The 23632-nt window shown below is 40.4% G+C and overlaps 1 protein-coding gene across 3 annotated transcripts in view; it reads right to left on the bottom strand.

The window, feature by feature from the left end:
• Positions 1-22138, bottom strand: part of prkcdb (protein kinase C, delta b) — a 47484-nt gene extending 25346 nt beyond the window's left edge. For 2 of the 3 annotated variants that reach the window (XM_072665459.1, XM_072665461.1), the window contains exon 1: positions 20073-20222. The gene's annotated coding sequence lies outside the window, so the exon portion shown is untranslated. Of the gene's footprint in view, positions 1-20072; positions 20223-22094 lie in introns of those variants that run through there. The other variant, XM_072665460.1, reaches the window with a different exon arrangement.
• Positions 22139-23632: the final 1494 nt, after the last annotated feature.

The raw sequence follows: 23632 nt of genomic DNA, 5'->3' as shown, positions 1-23632 counted from the left end.
GACTGTGTCCATCATTGAACCATTATTGATGTGTGTCCCATATGAAGGTTAGGCATATGTAGAAAATGTGGATTGGCATTTCAGTCAATTTTGATAGTTGAATGGCTTACGTGATGCACCTCACACAGGACAAATAAGAGCTACATCACCATAACGAGAAACTCACATCAGAGTGGTCAACACAGATGAACCAAGCTTGACTGTAATTTTGTGAGTAAATTTTTGTAAATAATAAAATACCTGTTGGGTTGGCCTGGTGCTATGACTTTCCCTCACTGGTGTTTTACTCCACAGACTAGGTCTATCTGTACCCCTGAAATTGCTAGCACCCTGGGTCTGGCAGGTTCTACGCTGCCATTAGAGTTCATACATCTCATGTTTCTTCAATATGAGAATATATATATATATAAATCTCATGGGAGAAGGTTATTTGCATATCACATATTTGCCAATCTTAATTTTCTTCCTGACCAAAGACTGTAGTAAACATGGACGCCCTGGTTCCAATGTGCCCTGGTTCCCTGTGATTCTATAGAAACGAGGCCAAAACTGTCCACTAGATTGTCAAATTTGTAACCAGCAGAGACCAGAGGCGGACCCAAACTCGCCTACTCATTTGGTAGACCCGCCCCCTTTTCCAGACCAGGTGAACAGTAATAGGGGCCATTCATGTAAGTTTCACTACAACTCAGCTACTCCATGTAATGAACAGAAAGGGCACAATGCAGGCCATCCAAAGCTGTCAATCACTTCATTCTTAAGTGTAACCCCTGAAATCAAGGTAACGCCTGAAGTCCAAGGTTTGAAAAACTGAGGGATTATAAAATATGGGCCTATATTAGCACTGATGGAACTGTTAGAACTGTTAGAATGGGCGGAGCCACACATCGTACTGCAACCAGCCAGGAGAGGCGCTAGACCCGTGGTTGTCGCTTCCCTTTTGAGAGAGGTTTTTTGCGCTATCCATGCTTTCTACAGTCAAAGATTCAAACATTAGCAGCAGTATAACTGCAATATTATGTGTATTGACACACATTAGAAAGTACTTCCACTTGTTACACACACTCCTCTTTACACACTCACAGAGAAGGCTGTAATACTGCTGTACAACAGACAGAAACTAATGCAAGAACAGGTTGTGCTGTGTGTTAAATATTAGCCAATGAAACAATTCAATTCTCCCGGACATAAACTGCCGACACACACACACACACACACACACACACACACACAGCTGCATATGACTGAAAAAAGGAAAGAATGGGGGGGGGGGAAGACCCGCAAGTTTCCCTGGAGAGAGCGGAAAAAATGACCACACACAGCAAGGGAGGGAATGGTGGGGGTATGTGTGCGATTGAGAGAGAGAGAAAGCACGAGAGAGAGAGAGAGAGAGAGAGAGAGAGAGAGAGAGAGAGAGAGAGAGAGAGAAAGAGAGAGAGAGAGAGAGAGAGGGAGCGAGAGGGAGCGAGAGATGGAAAGTGATGGAAAAGTGGTGTTGAGCAGGAATCTGTTTGAGTTACAGTAAAGTAAAAGTTACACTTAAAAAACTGAATCAAACAAAATTTTTTATGAATCTATTTTTTAATAAAATTTACCTGTGATGTGACTTGGTTTTAATGTATTTTTAATGCAAATAACGAGACTGAAGAGAGTTTTAATGAACCAAAATGACTTCCTACACCCTCAGTCTTCCAGGCCGACTATGCTGTGTGTGTGTGTGTTAGGTTAAGTGGTTTTGTAATTAGTTAATTAGGTAGGTAATTAGCTAATTGAGTAGCTCTGGCAATCACTGTTCAACACATGCTTTTAAACCCGCAAACTATGAAAATGGGAGTGGCTCAAATGAGAAACCAGTTTGAGGTGCTAGACGTGGGTATGTTTAGGGTCTGTCTACGCCTGGCATTAGCATGTGTTTTTGTATCTGGATAGTATCCGGGTCTACTAAAAAGCCACACCAACACGTACATCGCTTGTATTTAACTTTTGTAAACACGGTTTCTAATCAATACTGTCAATACATCAAGACTGTAAAGAGTTTCGAAACTTGAGGAACGGTAATGGAGCTTCTACAGCGCGGTGGAACAATAGAAAGTATGACTCAAACCGCAAGAGAAGAAACTCTCTAATGAGGCTGTCATCTACCTGTAAATAAGCACGGGTGTGAGCATGCACACACACATACAGCCGGGAGTGAGCATTATTACATATTTATTTTAAAACACTACATAAATATAGAGAATAAATCATTTGCTGTTGCAATAACATCTGATGAAATTTCAAAGTTCTGTAAGCAAAATATTCATAAATATTATTCAAATTGGCCTCAGTCACAAAATGATCAGGCCTGGGGTGAGGCCCTAGTATACACACTGTTCTCTGCCTGGGCTGGAAACTTTTTTGCATTTCTGATTATGAGTAAAACAATTATTAGTGTGTGTGTGTGTGGTGTGTGCAACTGTGTGTGTCCTTATTGTGAGAAGGAGTCAAACTGTTCCACAGAGCCAGTTCAGCAAACAGCGAGCTCAGAAGGCTGTTTTGCTTTAACATGTATTATGACTACAGCCATGGCTCAGGGTTGTTTGCCCTACAGCTTTACAACACCGAGTTTTCCATTCGGACGAAGGTCTGCGATACTGGAAGTGCAAACATCAAGAGTAACGTCTTTTAAGCTTTATAACACCATAACCGTCTTATAAAACTGTACTGTTTATTGTTTATTTTATTATTTTAAATGAAATAAAATTATAAAAACGGGTATCATACATTACAATTATTCATTAGAAACTACGTTGCATAGGAAAATGTGTCAGGACACATTATTAAATATTTACATGCTAACAAAAATCTACTGCTTAGACATAAACATGTATGACGGAATTTTTTATCAAAATCACTGTACAAATAGGCTGTTTAACAGAGATGCATATAAATACTCATCCACTCATATGACGTTGTTTTATATGAACAATGAAATCCCTATTGGTTATTAGCTAATCTTCAGCCAAATAAGACTGAAGCCAAGTGGCTAGTTTATGTTTTAACAGGACAGTAAAATGTTCTGGGTTTTGTTTATATTATATTACACTTTGCTACTCTAAAACACAAGTGCCATGATGTTATTAATGACGTAACTGAGAAAGCAGAGATGGAAAAGCTATAACTACTTTAGCTAATCATAGCTAGATGTTATCTACGCTAACTGATGTTAGCTAGATGTTAACTACTCTAACTGATGTTAGCTACGTCCAGAAAGAAAGATTTGTCTGACAAGCTAATGCTGGCACATCGTCCACTTAGGAGAAAACAAGTCCTCGCCACATCCAACTGTAGCTAACATTACTGGTTAGCTGTTACTGTTAGCTCATTAGCTCATTTGAAGAGGCAGCCTTTATGACCTTGTGTTTTGTTTTCTGTCTTCTAAAGTCACTAACGTCAGCCTTATATCCATGCATTGCTTTAGATAAGCCACGCTTAAAAAAAAAAAAAAGAAAAAAAAAAGATGCCCACACTGGGCAGCAGAAACGGGTTCGTCTGGTCTTGTTAAGACTGTAAAATGCCATGTAATCCTAAGCTTTACTTTAGTTCTACGCCATTGTGATGCTGACCTGCTCTTGTGTACTTATTTATTTGGGTGTATTTCGGGTTTACTGAAGGACCGTAATTTAGTACTATATCTTTATCAATAAAGCCTTTGTTGTTGCAGTCCTTTGGTGCAAATTTAAACAAATCCTGCACCCATAAAATGTCCATGGGCCTCAGGGGATTTACAGTTTCTGAACTGGTCACAGTCCTCAGTTGATGATATCCAAGTACGAGGTTGGAGGCAGCGGTGACAGCATTCCAACATGTTGTGGTCAGGTCGTTTGGATCAATCTGGTCAATAAATGACATTTTCTGTAGAGAACAGACCCTGGAATACTTTCACTTCCAGTTTTATTGCTTTTATTCCTATCAAAGATTACAAAACCTCAGAAAAGGAGCTTCGGGTGATGTCAAAGACAGTAAATACTCAGATGTTTTCTTCTGTGTGCTCTACAGGCCCTATTCCATGCAGCAATGGTGCACTATATATACACTAACCATGCTCGTACCCATGAACTTTAAGCTGCTAAACTGTTGCACTAATGAAGTCCTGTGGTCATTTTCGGCTATAGACTGGTATTCAGACCTGCTAAACATGTCACAGCTGACAAAGCTGCTCTACAGACTAAAGGCAATTTTTTTTACGCAGTCAAGCCACTCCTTTTTCTGAAATGCCTCCGAAGCAGCATCGACGGACTACCCAACCAACGCCGCATACCCTGTTTCAATGCACCAGCATGCAGACAGCCAGCTCCGCAATGAAGCGATGTGGGGGGGGACAGAATCTACCCTGGAGAAAGCAATGCCAATTGTGCTCTCTCTGGGTCTCGGCTGCCGATGGCTAGCGGCTAACGGATTCGAACCAGCGATCCTCTGAGCATAGTGACAGCACATTAGTCCGCTGGACCACCCGGGGCCTCTAAAGACTATTCTTTTTTTTTATTATTTTTGAATAATAACATTTTCAGAGGTATTCTTGTGTTTGGTGTTTTTTGGTTGTTGTTGTTTTCCTAATTCCCTGTGGTTAACTAATTATCCGTTGATTAACTCGGACAGGGATACTTGAATATCTAGCTACCTACTCATTGCCCTGTCCTATGTTAAATGTTAGGCTACAGCTACAGTAGTTTAATTACACACAACATGTCCCGTGTTCAGCTCCCACTTTCACAAGCAAGCACACAACTGCTAATATACCCGTATGCACACATACACACACACCTTGCCTGGTCACAGTCTCTGCTTGTCCAATTATTGTGCTGACTGCTATGTTTGTTCAGCAGTAATTGCTTTTACTGAGAGACAGCCATGCAATAGAGCCCTCTTTGTGTGTGTGTGTGTGTGTGTGTGTGTGTGTGTGTGTGTGTGTGTTTTAGAAACCTTCCGACTCCCTTCGTAACCTAAGCTCGGGTTACACACCCACACAGAGTGTTGAGGAAGCACAAGTTGCACCTGAACAGAAGGTTACAACAGTACAGTCGGTGAGTAACGGCTAAAAGGGGCCTAGTCTGGAAAAGATTTGGCTGTTTTGCCCTTGACATGATTTGCCGGAGGTGATATCAGATTCATCTTCCCTCGTGAATGGAGAGTTGCGTCTAGTCAGCCTTCTTTTTGCTCTCCTCCAGACAGAGGTAGTTTAGGATTACTAGGCCAATAAACTTTAATAAGTTGCTCACTCAAATGTACCATGCATCTGTGAAAGGGCCTGAGGGTGAATGGCAATGGGTTCACATTGTCCCTGAAACATGGTATGTGTGGTATGTGTGTTATTGTGTACACGGTTAGAGCTTTGGAGCAGGTGCCAATAAATTGCCTGCACCACCCAGTTTCACTTGAACAGGCTCTGTAACCTAAGGCAGAACTGCTGGCTAAACGTGCTATGTTGCTAATGACTGATGAAAAAAGCTGCTCTACAGGCCCTATTCGATGCAGCAGCAGCACAAATGTGTTTAAGGGGACATCAAGTCCCCTAAATCTGGTCCATGCAAGCAGCCCTGCATAATTATCGTCCAGTATTTTGTTCCGTGTGTTTACAGTCCTGTTGTCTGCGCTCTAGGTAGTCTTTTTCAGCGTGTTTGTGCTGCTGTTGGGTGTTGCAACACGAACCTGATGATTGACGTTGAGGTGATTGAAGTTACACTGTATGGACAAAAGTGTTGGGACACTGTGTGCCTCAGGCTCTGCTGATTCATTAACTGCAGTTCCAAACCTGCTGTTAGAGCTGCAAAGGGGGGACCGAGTCCACAATGCCTATGGATTTAGAATGGGATGTCTCCTAAAAAGCTGCTGTAGGTAGAATGTGGAGGTGTCCCTAAACTTTTGTCCATATAGTGTACATTGAGGAATAACAAGAAAAAATGTATACTGTTTAACAATTGAAATCTCTGGCTTTCCCAAGACCTCATGGAATGAGGTCTTATTGTGTGTGTGTGTGTGTGTGTGTGTGTGTGTGTGTGTGTGTGTGTGTGTGTGTTACCAATGAAGTCTATAAGGTCACAGGGCTGCTGTGCTAATGTAGGCCATTACGGGCCCATGCTGATCCTTTGCAAACTTCCAGACAGTGCATGTTCCTAACTAATAAATGAAGAAGATCCTCCAGTGTAAATAGTACACCATTAGTAAGAGCAGATTTACAGATTTTGGAACCACAGAAGTCCCTTAGATGCTGTTGTAGATTTCAGAAGACATAATAGAATGTAGGTTTAAAGTCTGTGAGAAGGACAGCTATAGGTCTGAAGATTTAGGTTAAGGATGCAATGGTGGGGTATTCTGGGCCAAAGCCAATGACCTATATATTTTATTCCATTGGCATGTCTGTCAATGTAAATGGTGGTGAACTGTGACCATCAGAGACCATCTATTACACATCACAACACACCAATACACCATAATGAAGCGTCATCTGCATTATTATATTGTGTATCTGAATTTGTTCTACTTTCATACTACTTGTAATGTGAGAACTTCCCTCATCCATCCAACCAACCAGATATCCATTAATCCACCCAACCAACCATCCAATTATCCAACCATCTATTAATTTATCTAAAACAACCATCCATCCAACTGTCCAATCAACCAACCAACCATCTATCCATCCATCTAAAACATCCATCCATTCATCCAACCATACAGTCATCCATCTATCCAACCATCTTACTGTCAAATCAACCAACCAATCAACCAATCCATCCATCTAAAACAACCATCCATCCATCTAACTGTCCAATCAACCAACCAACCAACCATCCTTCCATTCATCCGACCATCTAACCAACAAATCAATCACCAATTTAATCCATTCAACCACCTAACCATCCAATCTAGTAGTATGCCAGCACTAATCCAGCGGCAATAAACTGGAACTTTGTTTAGCTGCTTCAGCTCAAACATGATATGATTCTGATATGAGTTCGATATGACGTTCATAACAGATGTTAACATGTAGTTCACCTTGTCTGTTGCAATGTAACAGTGTCTTTTTCAGTAAACAATCCTCCCACAGAACTGCTCTCACTGTTTTCCAAAAAACTGACTGAATCCTAACTACACAGATGGTTGTATTTACTGTCAGTGACGTATCTAGGACTTCCAGAAGGCCTAGGCTCATGCTTTATCAGACAAACCCCACTTAAAATCAAGATGAGGTTGGTTGATTTCTCTGGAAGTTCCAAAGTATGTTGGTGGTAGTTAATCTGACAGGTCATTTGATTGGCAAAAAAAACCCCAAAAACCTAATTGCACTATTTTTCCATTTAGCACTTTCAAATTCAACCCATTTGTTACCAACCAAAACACAAAACATGGTTAATCATTTACATTACAGGTAAATGTGGTAAACTGCTTAATTCTGTGCCAAACTATTCCTGTAATTCCCAAATTATAACCAAGTCACAGCTTCCTGATACAAATGCCATACACGTCTTAAGCTAATATACAGATGAAGAGAAGACGACTGGAATGCCTCAGCTGAATGACAGGACGCACTTGCCTGGAGTGCACCCATGTCATTGACCCAGTTCTGCAGAGCGAGGCGTTGATCTGATATGAAGGAGCTCAGACGAGCACAGGCCAACCTGTTTTTCCTGCCAGAAGCGTGCTGTGGACATTGTTGGGGCAGCACTCACGGCATACTTCTCTGTTTACACACACGTCAGAGGGATATCCACTGCAATAGCCCGTGCTTTAAATCTTTACTTCATTGCCTCTCTCTGGCTCCTGGTGTTAGTCATCAAGCCTAGACTTGCCAGTAAAGCTTTTGACCTCTAGTGAACTGAATCACCACAAACATGTGACACTGCTGTCACTCAAGACTTCATGGTCAGAGTTAACAGCTCCTGCATTTGGCTGAGGAAAGAACCACCACCATGTGCAGATGTCAGTGCCATTGAGATAGCTGGTGTTGCTCTTGTAGAGCAGCTGAAGATGAGGCACTGCTTGGAGCACAACTAAAGCAATGCAATACAATCAAATTCAACACGAGAATGATGAGGACTTCAGCAGACCTCCCGCTCCCAGCACCATCGCTGCTCAAAATTCCATCTGGGCAACAAATGAGGCCTCCTTTCATGGCGTGGTGATAGGCCAGAAGCTCCCTGTAGTGTCCTGCAGTCTGGTAAAGCACTTAAGTATACATGTCAACCGCTGACACTGACAGTTCCTTCTTGATTCAGTCGTTTAATGGCTGTAACCATCATTCACCACACAACGGCAGAGGGCATGCTCGCATTAAAGTGGTCACAAACTTTCCTCCTGCAAAGGCTCCTCCCGTGGTTAGTAGGTTCAGACCTTATCAGTCACATCTGATCTTCTTCACAATCTCAGACTGCTTCAATATGGGGTCCAGGAAGGCAGATTACCAGAAGGAAGACTCACAGCCGCAGGCATGAGGCTGTCAAAATACGGTTTGTACTCAGTGTTTCAGCAGATCTGGTTAGTCTAAGTGCCACTTTACATATTTCCAGTATTGCTAATGCAGCTGGAGCCATTTGTTCACATTCTCTCTCTCTCTCTCTCTCTCTCTCTCTCTCTCACACAAACATGCACAGAGTAGCAGGTAGCAGCGAATGCTAAAACCGGTTCTTCGTCAAGCATTACTTACACAAGATTACTGGGTTAAAATAACAAGTGTGTTCACAGAGCTGAGTGAGAGAGAGAGTGAGAGAGAGAGAGAGAGAGAGAGAGAGAGAGAGAGAGAGAGAGTGAAAATGAAAGAATAAGGAAAAAAAACAGAAGGAATAAAAGAAGATGTAAAAAAAGAGTCACGTTAGTTATTTATTTATCTGTATTTTTTCATCTTTATTATTGTATCATATTTACTGTGCTGTTATTGTGTAACTGCTACTGGCTGCTAAATTTCCTTAGGGATCAATTAAGTATTGATCGATCTACAGTGGGGAAAAAAGTATTTAGTCAGTCACTAATTGTGCAAGTTCTCCCTCTTAAAAAGATGAGAGAGGCCTGTGATTGACATAGGCAGAGCTCAACTATGAGAGACAAAATGAGAAAAAAAATCTGAAAATCACATTGTCTGATTTTTAAAGAATTTATTTGCAAATAATGGTGGAAAATAAGTATTTGGTCAATAACAAAAGTTCATCTCAATACTTTGTTATATATCCTTTGTTGGCAATGACAGAGGTCAAACGTTTTCTGTAAGTCTTCACAAGGTTGGCACACACAGTTGCTGGTATGTTGGCCCATTCCTCCATGCAGATCTCCTCAGAGCAGTGATGTTTTGGGGCTGTCGGTGGGCAACACAGACTTTCAACTCCCTCCAAAGGTTTTCTATGTATCTTCTGTATCTGTCTTTCTATGTATCTTTCTATCTATCTACACTGGAAAGAAGAATGAAATGGAGAAACAAAATAAGACGAGCAAGAGAAAGAAAGAAAGAACAACAGGAAGAAAGAAAAGGAAAAGTTGATGTAAGCTAAAAGAAAGAAAAATAGATGAAGAAATAAAGAAGAAAGAGGAAGAAAGAAAAAGGGTAGAGTAGAGGAAAGAAAAAAATGGAAAGGTAAAACCGAAAAGTGAAAAAAGGAGAAGACAGAAAGAAGAAAAGGAAAAAAGAAAAGATGAAAACAGAAGATGAAAAAAGAGCAGAGGAACAAAAAGCAGAGCAGAGGACAGAAAAGAGAGAGAGAGAAAGAAAATCTGAAAAAGCAGAAGAAAATAAGAGAAACATGAATAAAAGAAAGAAAATTAGTAGAAAAAGAAAAAGAACGAATGAAAAGTAAAAAAAGAAGAGTAGGAGAAAGAAAAAGACCAAAAGGAAAAAAAGAAAAGCTGAAAAAAGAAGCAAGAAAAAGATCAGAATAAATAAAAGTAAAACGAAGAGCAGAAGAAAATTTGAATCTGAGCTGAAAAAAAGAGAGAAAGAAAGAAAGAGGAAAAAGGAAGAATAGAGAAAAGAAATGGAAAAAGAAAAAGAGAGAAAGTCAAAAAGGAAGAAATAAAGAAAGAAAAGAAGGAGAGAGGAAGAGAAAGTGAGGCACTGAGGCAGGACAGGTTCAAGGTCAGTGGAGGTAGCTGCCATGCGACTGTCATTTCAGAGCTATTGATTCCTCTCTCTCTCTCTCTCTCTCTCTCTCACTCCCCCCCACCCTCAACAGTTCAGAAACAAGAGCCCCTCTGCCTCTTCTATATAACCCAGCTCTCTCTCTCTCTCTCTCTCTCTCTCTCTCTCTCTCTCTCTCACACACACACACACACACACACACACACACACACACACACACACACACACACACACACACACACACACAGCGCTGAAAGGCAGCTCTAGGTCAGTGTGGAAAAGCCGATTTCTCTGTGAAACAGGCCTCATTGTGTGCATTGGGGGTCCGCTTACAAATACGTTAACACATGCGTGCACACGTGCATGTGAGTGTGTGTGTGTGTGTGTGTGTGTGTGTGTGTGTGTGAGAGAGAGAGAACAGTATCAGGGCTCAGTCAAACCTGCTGAGCCACTCTCTCAGATCCAGTATCGGAGACAAGAATGTGGTGAGAGCAGGTCTCTTAAAGGCACAGTCCACCACCGCCCTACAGCCTCAGCTCTGTCCGTGCACCTGCAGCTCAGCGCTGATTCCCACCAACAGTCAACACGTGCTTCTGTGTTTCGCTTCCATCCTGAACATTATGCAGGAGCAGACCCCCAGAATATTCACTTTTCAGCACTGTGGATACGTTTTACCCAACTTTCACTTTCCACAAGCTTTCCTAGTAAGAGCGTGAGATCAGCCGGAGCTCAAACTCCCTCCTTTGCACGTTTACAGCTGAGGGAGGAGGCTAACCATTTTAGCTGATACTGCAGGTGTTGAGAGGCTAAATAATGTAACAGCTCACACATCTTTAAAAATCTTAAAAAAAACAGCAGAGAAATATTTTCTTTAGTTTTCCCTTTTAAATGTGAGCTAAATTGTTAGATATAATGCTAAATAATTTAGCAGCACAAACGCTTCATCCTATAAAAAATAGCAGATAAATATTTTTGTAGTTCCCCTTGTCAAACATCTGCTAAATTGTTAGCTAAGATGCTAGATAACTTATCAGCTTAAACATTTAATTGATAAAAAATAGCAGAGAAATATTTTTTGTAATTTTCTCCTACATTTCCTCTTCAAACGTCTGCTAAATTGTTAGCTAGCTAAGGTGCTAAATTACTTAGCTTAAACATTGTATCTTCAAAAATAGCAGAGTAGTGAAAATGAAAGAATAAGAAAAAAAAACAGAAGGAATAAAAGAAGACGTAAAAAAAGAGTCACGTTAGTTATTTATTTATCTGTATTTTTTCATCTTTATTATTGTATCATATTTACTGTGCTGTTATTGTGTAACTGCTACTGGCTTTCTCCTACATTTCCTCTTCAAACGTCTGCTAAATTGTTAGCTAGCTAAGGTGCTAAATCATTTAGCAGCTTAAACATTGTATCTTCATAAATAGCAGAGTAGTAGTTAATTTTCTTCCCTTTAGCTAAATGTGAGCTAAATTGTTAGCTAAGATGCTTAGCAGCACAAACATTTAATCTATAAAAAATAGCAGAGAAATATATTTTGTAGTTTTCTCCTTCAAATGTGAGGTGAAGTGTTAGCTAAGATGCTAAATAAATGTGAGGTGAAGTGTTAGCTAAGATGCTAAATAAATGTGAGCTAAAGTGTTAGCTAAGATGCTAAATAATTTAGCAGCACAAAAAAGCTGGGAAAATGCAGTTTTTCCTTTTGAGATGTGAGCTAAATTGTTAGCTAAGATGCTAAATAACTAAACATTTTATCTTCAAGAATACCAGAAAGTAGTGGTTAGTCTTTGGACTTTTCCCCTTTAAATGTGAGCTAAATTGTTAGCTAAGATGCTTAGCAGCACAAACATTTAATCTATAAAAAATAGCAGAGAAATATATTTTTTTGTTTAATTACTTTAAATGTGAGCTAAATTGTTAGCTAAGATGCTAAATAAATGTGAGCTAAAGTGTTAGCTAAGATGCTAAATAAATGTGAGCTAAATTGTTAGCTAAGATACTAAATAACTTAGCAGCTTAAACATTTTATATTCAAAAATAGCAGAGTAGTGGTTCATTTTTGTACTTTTCCCCTTTAGCTAAATGTGAGCTAACTTGTTAGCTAAGATGCTTAGCAGCACAAACATGTCATCTATAAAAAATAGCAGAGAAATATTTTTTTTTGTTTTATTCCTTCAAATGTGAGGTAGTGTTAGCTAAGATGCTAAACAATTTAGCAGCTTAAACATTTTATCTTTAAAAACAGCCGAGGGAAGTAGTTTTTGTAGCTTTACTTTTCAGATGTGAGCTAAAGTGTTAGCTAAGATGCTAATCATTTTATCTTCAAAAATAGCCGAGGGAAGTAGTTTCCGTAGTTTTCCTCTTCAAACGTCTGCTAAATTGTTAGCTAGCTAAGGTGCTAAATCATTTAGCAGCTTAAACATTGTATCTTCATAAATAGCAGAGTAGTAGTTCATTTTTTTCCCTTTAGCTAAATGTGAGCTAAATTGTTAGCTAAGATGCTTAGCAGCACAAACATTTCATCTATAAAAAATAGCAGAGAAATATAGTTTTTTGTTTTATTACTTTAAATGTGAAGTGAAGTGTTAGCTAAGATGCTAAATAACTTAGCAGCTTAAACATTTTATCTTCAAAAACAGCCAAGAAAGTGCTTTTATGTAGTTTTTCTTTTCAGATGTGAGCTAAAGTGTTAGCTGAGATGCTAAATCATTTAGCAGCTTAAACTCTCTTAAATTCTCCAGAGAGTCCTATTTTATTGGCAGTACTTCTCTACAGGGACTAGACAAGTGTGTGCGCATTTGCATATGTGGCAGCAATTCGTGAAACTTAAAGTAGCTGAAAGCATGAATTAGAAGAGGTGTCCGCAAACATTTGGACATATAGTGTATTTATAGGTGGGCAATATGACATTACTTAGTCCTGATAAATTCTGATATGGTGATAAATATTGGTCATCAGTCAGTAATAAATATCAGTAATCAGTCATCGGTAATAAAAGGAATGTCTCTCATTATAAAGAGCTTAATTAGTCCTGTTTAATCAGATGTATTTTGACATATTTTAAATTAAAAAAAATATTTTCTGAGCTTTTGAGATCTTGCAGAAATATTGCGTTTTATCTATGTATCAAAATGTTGCGGTCCACACGGTGTATCGTGCAAAAAATGTCGCAATGATTATTGCAATATTTTCGATGTATCGCCCAACCCCTAGAGGTATGCGTGGTGAATGTATGTCTGGCATAGCAAGCATAGCATTCATTACCAGTAACTCAAAACTCTCTAGAGGTGAAACTGCTTGTGCTCCTGTCTCCCGCTGCATTAGGCCTGGTGTCCATTTCTGCCTTGTTCACACTCCACAAAGACTTCATTAACAGCGCCGGCCCGGCCACCGCGAACACTGCACCTCCTGTCTGCCTGCCACCGTGTTGATGCGTGTGCATATGTTTAGAATACCACTACATACTGTGCTGTGAATGAGGATACATCCACTAAATGGACAAAAGTATTGGGACACCTGCTCATTCATTGTTTCTCCCTAAATCAAGGGTATTGTTGGAGTAATTGTCTCTACTGTCCAGGGAAGAAGGCTTTCTACTGGATTTTGGAGGAGCATTGCTGTGAGGATTTGATTGCATTCAGTGACAACAGCATTAGTGAGGTCAGGATGTTAAATGATCACCTTCCCAACTCATCCTAAAAGTATTGGATGGAGCACCATCATTTATCATCATTCCAGAGAACACAGTAGTTCCACTGCTCCACAGCTCAATGCTGGGGGGCATTATATCCCCTCTAGCCCACACCATGGATTAGGCATGGTGCCAATAGGTTGACTCCAGTGAGTCCTATTCTATTGGCAGTACTTCTAGACAGGGACTAGACAAGCTGTGTTTAACAGTCCTGACTGAGCTGTGAATAGGATGCATGTGTTTTAGAATTACAGTGGTGTGTGTGTGTGTGTGTGTGTGTGTGCATATGAATAAGGGAATATAAAAAGGAACATACATTGTGAGATAAGAGATATTCAACAGCAGGCCTAAAAATCATGACTAGTGGTAAACGTTTCCTTCTCTAATGGTGCTGGTGAGTAAGTGTGTGTGTGTGTGTGTGTGTGTGTGTGTGTTTGTGTGTGTTTGTGTGTGTTTGTGTGACAGAGTTAATGTAGGCTGGTTGACAGCAGGTGTGAAGCTGCTCTCTCTGCACTGCCAGCATGCATTATTCATACCCACGCCATGCTGTTGATGAATGCTCATCTACTATTACCATTCAAAAGTTTGGAACCACTTCTTATAAAAATGTGTGCAAAAGTTTGGACCCCCAGCCCCCCCCCCATCTTCAAAAAACATAATTCTAAACAATTTAGAGCACCCTTGGTATTCATTTATTTATTAAAGTAAAAAACTTGAACTGAAAAAATATACATACATCAATAACACACACTATATGTCCAAAAGTATCCAGACACTCTACATTATGGTGCACCCACTACTGACACAGGCATTGAGTTGCGCATGCACAGCTTGTTTAATCACCATAGAAAAGCACTGCCAATATAACCGCACGCTCTGGAGCAGCCTAAAGCATGAGTCTAAAGTCACAGATAACATGTGAATATTTTATTAACAATTAATAAACTGTATAATCAGAATTATATTGGTAATTATGTTTAGATTTGACTGATGTTTTGCCATTGGGCTACTCCGTTCAAATGTAATTGCATTTGATAAAAATTTACCCTTTTATTTACAGATTTTTTCTATAATGCTTATCCCCTTTTTGATGTTGCTGAACTTTAATAACATTTGATATCTGTATTACCCACAATTCCCATATCAGTGCACCCCAAGCATACAGTGCACCTACAGCAGAGTATGTTTTGTATCTATATACCGTATCTATATATATGCAGTAGAGATGCGTCGATACTGGCACTCAGTAACGGTATCGGCAATTGAGAGCACCGATACCATGAAGCCTACTGGCGCCCTACTTTTTTTTCCATAGAAGATTTTGTTTTGCAGACGTTTTGCACTTTTTTTTCCCATGTGGTGTTTTTTGCTTCTGAAACCAAAGACGTGTACCTAAATGTGAAATTGCTGCATTTTACAAACTGGTATTTTTTTCAGTGCTCTGAAATATGAATTTTAAGCACAGATTAAAAAGCTGTTTGGTCGAGCTTAGCAAGATTATGCTTCCCTACTTGCACGTGTTTCTGCATCGGGGCAATTTCTATTTTTTCACAGCTCTGAAAAAACTTCAAACATGCATTTCCTTCAAGCTTATTAGGGGTGTCTTATTTGGGATAAGACATACAAAAGTACAACCTATAAAAAATGGAACACTATAAATATCAGGATTTATAGCCGTCTATTGAGCATTTAAGTCAGAGGTGGTATCGGTATCAGTACTCTGCTCAGCAGATACTTGAAATCCTGGTATTGTATCGGAAAGGAAAAAGTGATATCGGTGCATCCCTAATATGCAGTGTGCCATTTTTTGTTTTTGACATAATGTGAATCTGGCAGTTGTAAAGCTGCCTTTTTAGAGAAACAAGCCTTTTCGTATCATAGCAACAATATGCAGATTACAATGAAAATTGCATAACTGGATCTGAAGCAGTTTGCCGACACATTTTTAGGAAACGTTAAAAACACAGTAGATGTAGTGTAGTGGGTGACACCACCACCTTCCCCATGGCAGACTACAGGTTCGACTCCACGTCCTGGCAACACAACACAAAATGAACCACGGTCTGCCACCAATCACTGTCTGCCACTAACATTACACCCCTGTGGGCTACAGAAACACGTTCTACACCACTGAGTATGTGCTGCAACCTTTCGAATGGCAGTGAGCGTGCATCTCCAGCCACTTCACAATGGAGAAGTGAAGCAAGCATCTGTAACCTGTGACAACGCAGGAAAACACACTCCTCACTCGCACAGAGCAGTTTCGAGTGTGGTTCTGTAGCAGAATAGCGGTGAAACTGTGTGTGAGTGCATGACAAAAGAGGAGGATGAACCATTGTGTGTGTGTGTGTAAGAGAGAGAGAGATGTGGGTGCTTGTGCTTGTCATAAAAGAAGTTTTGTGGTCAATAAGGAAACGCTGCAAGGCCGAGCCTGCATGGCATCCGAAGCAGCCCTTTAAAGCAAACACAGAGTGTGCCGCACTGCTTCTCTCCATCACACGCCGCGCCGCCTCACCCCACGGCCACTCACAGGCTGCTGGGAAACGTGTGGAAGGGGTCTGTCCGTCAGGCAGCACCTCGGCCTGTTGCACACAGCTACTGACCGAGAGCGTGCAACCTGTACATCTAATGGGGGGTGGAGGGGGTTAGAGAGAATGGAGAAAAAGAGTGAGACAGTGAGGAAAGAAAGAGACAGCAGAGAATGAGAGAGTGGGGGGGTAGAGAAAATAGAGAGAACAGAAAGAGAGAGGAGGGGAGGGGGCGGGAGAGAGAGAGAGAGGGAGAGAGAGAGGAAATAGAGAGGGCGTGAGAAAGAGCTGAGGCAGAACAGAACGAGAGAAGGGAAAGGTGAGAGAAGAAAGAGAGTGAGAAAGACTGGAAAATACAGAGAGAGAGAGAGAGTAGGGCGAGAAAAGAAAGAGTGAGAGTGAAAAGTAAAGAAAATATGAGAAATAATATGAGAATGAAGGAAAGAGAGAGAGAGAGAGAGAGAGAGAGAGAGAGAGAGAAAAGGGGGAAAAAGAAAGGAAAGATTCAAAAAGGGAAAGAGAATAGAGAAAGGGAGAGAGAGAAAGATAGAAAGGGGGAGAGAGAGAGAGAGAGAGAGAGAGAGAGAGAGAGAGAGAGAGAGAGAGAGAGAAAGCAGGAAAAAGAAACTAAAGATACAAAAGGAGACAGATAGAGAGAGAGAGAGAGAGAGAGAGAGAGAGAGAGATAGAAAAGGGAGTGAGAGAGAGAGAGGGAGAGAGAGAGAGAAAGAGAGAGATAGAAAGGAAGGGAGAGAGAGAGAGAGAGAGGGAGAGAGAGAGAGAGAAAGAGAGAGATAGAAAGGGAGGGAGAGAGAGAGATATGGAGAGAGAGAGAAAGAGGGAGAGATAGAAAAGGGAGGGAGAGAGAGAGAAAGAGGGAGAGAGAAAGAGAGAGAGAGAGAGAGGGAGGGAGAGAGAGAAAAAGAGATAAAGAGAGAGAAAGAGAAAAAGAGAGAGAGAGAGAGAGAGAGAGAAAACAGGAGAAAGAAACTAAAGATACAAAAGGAGATAGAAAGAGCGAAAGGGAGAGAGAGAGATGAGAGAGATGATAGAGAGAGAGAGAGAGAGAGAGAGAGAGAGAGAGAGAAAGAGAGAGAGAGAGAGAGAGAGAGAGAGATGATAGAGAGACAACCGTTTGAACACTTCACAAACTTTGCCGATGTTGCTATGGAAACCGGAGTCGTCTGCGTGTATAAAGAACGTTGTCTAAACATTTTCTCCATTCTTGTTAAGCAGATGAACAGTCTGTAAACAGGCAGTTTTTCTGTAATATTTATTGTGATATTTAAAAATACAGAAATTTCACAAGAAGCCAATGATCCAGCCTGTCACTATATTAATAATGCACACTGTGTATCCAGTACTGGGGTAAAATAAATGATAGTGAGCAGATATAATTCCATCAGTCATAGAAAATGAAGGTAGTGTGAATTTCTCCCACTTTGTATCAAACAGCAACAAAAGTCAAAGTCTTGCACGTCCTGCGATGTGACAACTGCGCATGTGCACATTACGATAACGATGCTGAAAGAATATATCGTGCAGGCCTAATCCCACACCCTGCCGAACACACCAAGACTCCTAGCTCTACATTCTCCTACCTGTGTGACATCAGTCTAATGTCTAAGTCACTCTGGATAAGAGAGCGTTAGCCAAATGCTGCAGGTGTGCCTCCTCCAGCTAACACTACTAAGACTGTGTCCCAAACCACACACATAATAGCACACTTAATAGTGCATGAAAATAGTTCACTACTAGTACAGCGAGCGAGAGGCCCAGAAAAGGCTGTAGGCTTTGTAAATAGATAGTTCTCAAACAGCTCAGAGAGACGGGATCTCTTGCCCAGTGGCTCTAAAGGAAGAAAATTGACTAAGACAACAAGAAGGTCCTGATCTGTGAGTCAAGGGAACGTCAATGAAGCCGAAAGGACAGAATTTATAACAGACATAAAATTTGAGATGAAAGCATGTCCAACACAGCTATTAACAATAAACTACAAACTACACGACTTTTTGCTGTTTTGCAGGAAATTACATCATTACTTGAAGCACTTTCAATGCAAACGGCTGGAAACACTTCTTAATAACACCGCTCACTTAGGCTCCTCACAGTAGGTCAGGACATCAGATGTTTCAGGTGTTTCAGCTCTTCAGTTGTGATTAAGGTCATTTAGGGTCAGTTCTGTGGTACGTACATCAGGCCTAAGCTTGGACTCAACTGTAACATCAGAGAAAAGTGGTTGGTGTGGCGCAACAGATAATCCTACTACCTGCCAGTGAGCTACCACACCATGTGGGAGACTGGGGTTCGATTCCCCATCTGGGTGACTATGCTGCGCTACACCAATAGGACTCCTTGGGCCAGACTCCTAACACTACATTGGCCCGACTCTGTAATACGAGATACCTTGTAAGTCACTCTGGAGAAGAGCATCAGCTTAAGTCTTTCTTAGTGTTGGACTAAGATTAGTCCTTTTCATGTCCAACAACTACATCCAATACAGAAGAAACTGAAGTAAATGGTTGAAAGCAGTTACAGTAATTATTGTATTGGCTTTCCTGTTTCCTGTAAAGCTACCAGTGAGAATGAAATGGACCAAGGGAAAATCACAATACCCATTTCAAAGAAATGTCTGGTCAGCGACAAAAGATCAGCTACTTAACGAGTCAGGCTAGTTTTTTGCCATCTTTCTTTTTCATGAGTAGGCAAAATGGTATGTTGTATGATGGGTGTTGATCATCTATAACTAAAAATACCCATCAAATAGCCTATAAGCAACAACATCAACAACAACAGAATAAATGAAGCTCATATAAACCAGTTTCTGACTGGGTGGCAATTCATTACACTGTAATACTATATATTCTTTAGCATTTTATAATATTTAAAACATGTCACAAGGAATTAACAAATATAACAAAAATAGCAACAACTAAAATACATGAAGCTCAAGTTAGCCAGTAGCTGATTGGACGCCAGTTTGTGATGTATTTTTTTTTTTTTTTAATCAATTAATTTTTAACTTCTGCATTAAGAAGCTACTAAACTTATTGATATTATTTGATAATGATAAAAAAATAATAATAATGCACACTTTCTAAGCTCAGTCCTCCCTTATCTCTCTCAGCTCTTCAGTACTACTCAGGCTACCCACCAGAGCCAGACTTACTTGCAGAGCCTACTGTATGTAGTACAGTGTTTACTGTAACGCATGGGATGACAACATACAGGACATGTAAAACATGGTAAGTCGAGCACACTGAAAGGTCCCCTGAGGCTCGGTTAGATAAGAGGCAGACCATCGAGAAAAGTTTGTTCCTTCATGGTTTTAATGAAGTTTCTTTTTCGAATTTTCCGTTCCACCTTAAATGGTGCAGCAGTTGCATTGTGGCGCCTCAGGCGCCACAATGCAACTGCTGCACCATTTAAGGTGGAACGGAAAATTCGAACAAGTTGGCGAATAACAGCCCTGTAAACAGTCCTCCAGTCTTTCCTTTCCTCCTCTCAACCTTCAACATCAACCATAAGCTCTGCCACTTCCTGCCCAACACTTTTTCTATGTTTCTATGTCTCTCCTCTTTCTCTCCCCTTCTCAAACTGCACCACAACACCAGATTCCAGCCTGGCAACCTAGAAGCAGCCACTACAAAAAAACCCCTAAAGCTACACCCCTCTGTTCTGTATCCAGTCCCCCTCCTGTAACGTCTATAGGACGAGAAACACCCATATAGTCCAGAAAGTCCTACGTCTTACCTTCTCAAACCTTCTCAAACCTCCGAGAGCTCCTTTCTTGGGCTTTAGCAGAGTATGTGTGTGTGTGTGTGTGTGTGTGTGTGTGTGAGCCGAGCGCTGAGCACTGAGCACACGAACTGTTTGAGGAAGTGTGTGTGAGTGTGTGTGAGTATACACTCGGGCAGCAATGCAGTGGGGCGGATGACGTGCACCCACACAGGTAGATGGAGGGAGGAGAGAGAGGGCTTACTTGTTGGGTTGGTGGTTTCTACAAAACCAGGCTTGTACACACTGTTTAATCCTGCTGTGCTTTTATGGGCTTTTTATGAGATCAAAGTTTTACTATATATATAAAATATGGCAAAAACTTGTAATTATAAATAATAATAATAATAATAATAATAATAATAATAAAAATATAAATTATACATATTATGTACAAAGTATGTATATATTAAATAATAAAACATATATTTCTGAAGTTTTCAAAAAAAAGTAAAATTACTATAGTACACACATGTTTAAAAGGGTATTTGTTTATTATTTAATAATTAAAAGTGTTTTTGTTATATTCAAATACACTTTTTTTACACTATTTGTAAAAAATATATATATATATATATATATATATATATATATATATAATATATATATATATTAGCTATGATAATATTTAGAAATATATTTTTAGAAATATATTAAGGTGGGCTGTAACAATGGGAAGTCCCTCATTTGGGAAGCCCAACTGGGTCGCAGTAAAAACCCACATATAAACCCACTCACAACCCACCTAGACCAGGTTCCACCCATATGTTGAATGGACCCCCACCACTGAGCTGTGGAGCAGTAGAGCTAATGCTGCACGTTCCTGAGATCCAAATAGGACATTTAAACTGGAACGCCTCCACAAGTCGGACTTTCTACATTTGCTGTGTTTAAGCATCGCGGTGTAGATATTAAATAATAAAAAATATATTTCTGAAGCTTTCTAAAAAAATACTATAGTACACATAGATGTTTAAAAGTGTATTGATTTATTATTAAAAAACTTATTTAAAAAGTGTTTTTTTAATATTTAAATAAACTTAAACTATTTGTATAACATTTTGAAAAACTAATAATGCAACAATATATATTTTTAGCTGTAATATTTATAAATATATTTTTCTTACAATATTAAACATATATATACACTTTAAAAACAACATAAATTTGTTTAACATTATGTTTACATTTAAAATATTTTGGAAATATTTTAAAAAGTAAATATAGTTTTAAATAATACAAAAATATATTTGAAACTGTTTGTAATGCTCAGTATTTTCAGAAATAGATGAAGTGTTTGCTATGTCTGGTTATAATAATGGTTAAATATAAATAAAAACTTTAAACATAAATGAATGAATAAATAAATATAGAAATGGAAATAGAAATGAAGATGTGTTTATGTGTTTGGTTTGGTAAATTGAGCCTTTCCAGTCTACAAGATCAATGTCAGTGTCACAAACACCCTCGCTGAACTTGGCTGTTAGTATTGCCAAGAGGTTTTCCTGTTTCAGGCACGGGCCTGTTTAACTGACTGTTAGCACGGCTGCTACGGCTAAAGTAAAGAAACTGAAAAAAGGAACTCAAGCCAGTTGCAATCATTTTACAGGAAACAACTGTGTGTGTGTGTGTGTACTTGGGGTGGGATGGGGGAGGGGATTTCTTCTACAAACACCTTTAGATAGTCTTGTGCTGTTGGCTTCATATCAGGTAAGTCAGCTATCATACAGTGACACACACACACACACACACACACACACACACACACACACACACACACACACACAATAAAGTCCCACTCTGGAGATCTCACACTGAAACTGGAGCTTGGGGAACTCCTTGTTCTTCTGACCTCACAGGACCAACACCACTGCAATCACAAACTCTCTCTCTCTCTCTCTCTCCATCTCTCTCTCTCTCTGTCTCTCACTCTCTCTCTCTCTCTCTCTCTCTCTCTCTCTCGCTCTCTCGCTCTCTGGTCACATGACGCTTACTCACCGTGATACACCCTTTGCTCTCAGCCAGGCAATCGTATATAAAGTCGTGTGCAAGTCTGTGTTTCTATTTTTAACACGGCCTCCTGCCACTGACCTTCTGCTGGTGATCGAATTCGGAATGCGTACCATCAAACTGGTCTACAGTCACTCCAAACTGCCTCCAAACTGTCCAGCTGTAGTGACCTGACCACCAGTGTGTGTGTGTGTGTGTGTGGGGTGGGTGGGTGTGCTTTTAAACCGATTAACTGTTTCACTTCTCCTCCAGTTTGTAGAACTGCTTCTTTCTTCGCTGTTCCTCTCTTCTCCTTTTTCTGTCCCCTCTTCCTCTCTTTCCTTTTCTTCCTCTTCTGCTTCACTCCTCTTATCTCCTCGTCTCTGTCTCTCCCTCCCTCCCTTCACCCTCTTTCTTTTTCCCTCCCTTCCTTCCTTCTTCTTCTGTCTTCGAAGTTTTCACTCCCGCTTCCTCTTCTTGAGAATATCTTTAACATTCAGTGGTAAAAAAATATCGTCTTCTTCCTCGGTAAGGATTTTTATACATGTCATTTCCATATAAAGGCAATGCCAATAGAATAGGTCACTCTGGAGCAGCCGTAAATTAGCCTACGGTCACCATTCCCAGTGGGACATTTGGCTAGAAGCATACAGCCCTCCCCCAGCTAACATGTCCATGAGAGATCCAAAAAGCTTTGTACTCGGGTTAGACATTGGCCCCGCATATGGATGCCCACTAGGGCCAGTGATTGGACCAGGAGGGGTTCAGCATGAGCCCCATCTGGGTTGTACACTAAATACAGGGCCTAGGGATGTAACAATGGGAAGTCCCTCATTTGGGAAGCCCAACTGGGTCGCAGTAAAACCTCACGTATAAACCTACTCACAGCCCATTCCCACCTGGAACCCACCTAGACCAGGTTCCACCCATATGTTGACTGGACCCCCACCACTGAGCTGTGGAGCAGTAGAGCTAATGCTGCACGTTCCTGAGATCCAAATAGGACATTTCAACTGGAACGCCTCCACAAGTCGGACTTTCTACCATCTCCACGTTTAAGCTGGAGTTTCATCCATACTTCTGCTCAAGTTAGTGAAGTTGTGTGAAAAACCACCTGAAGAAAGTCGAGTGTTTAATGATTTAGCAGAGCCCATTTCTAGACACTAATCCCTGAGGTACAAGCTGCCATTACTTGTTAGCGTCATTAGCTGTGTGGCTAAAGAGGTGAAGGGGAAAGTGGTGTGAATGAAATTTTCCACCAACAATAATTCTACTGAAAAAGTGTGCAGTGTGTGTGTGGAGGTGTGTGTGTGTGTGTGTTTCCTCTGCTCCACTAGCCTGAACAGAAGCAGTAGTGATGGCCTTGGCTGGCCTGCCTCTGCTTTAAATAATGGCCTTTCACTGTGATCAATTCATTACGTGTGTAGTAGGACAGTGTGTGAGTGTGTATGTGTGTCCACATGTAGATGGTGTTTTTGTTGTGTGTGTGTATGTGTGTGTGGAATGAAGCATGAAGACTAGGGCTGGACAGACAGCAGTTTCCCCCA

This window comes from Salminus brasiliensis, chromosome 21 (assembly GCF_030463535.1).
Source record: "Salminus brasiliensis chromosome 21, fSalBra1.hap2, whole genome shotgun sequence".
Lineage (NCBI taxonomy): Eukaryota > Metazoa > Chordata > Actinopteri > Characiformes > Bryconidae > Salminus > Salminus brasiliensis.
The sequence above is the reverse complement of the archived record's forward strand: the minus strand, read 5'-3'. Positions and strand labels throughout refer to the sequence as shown.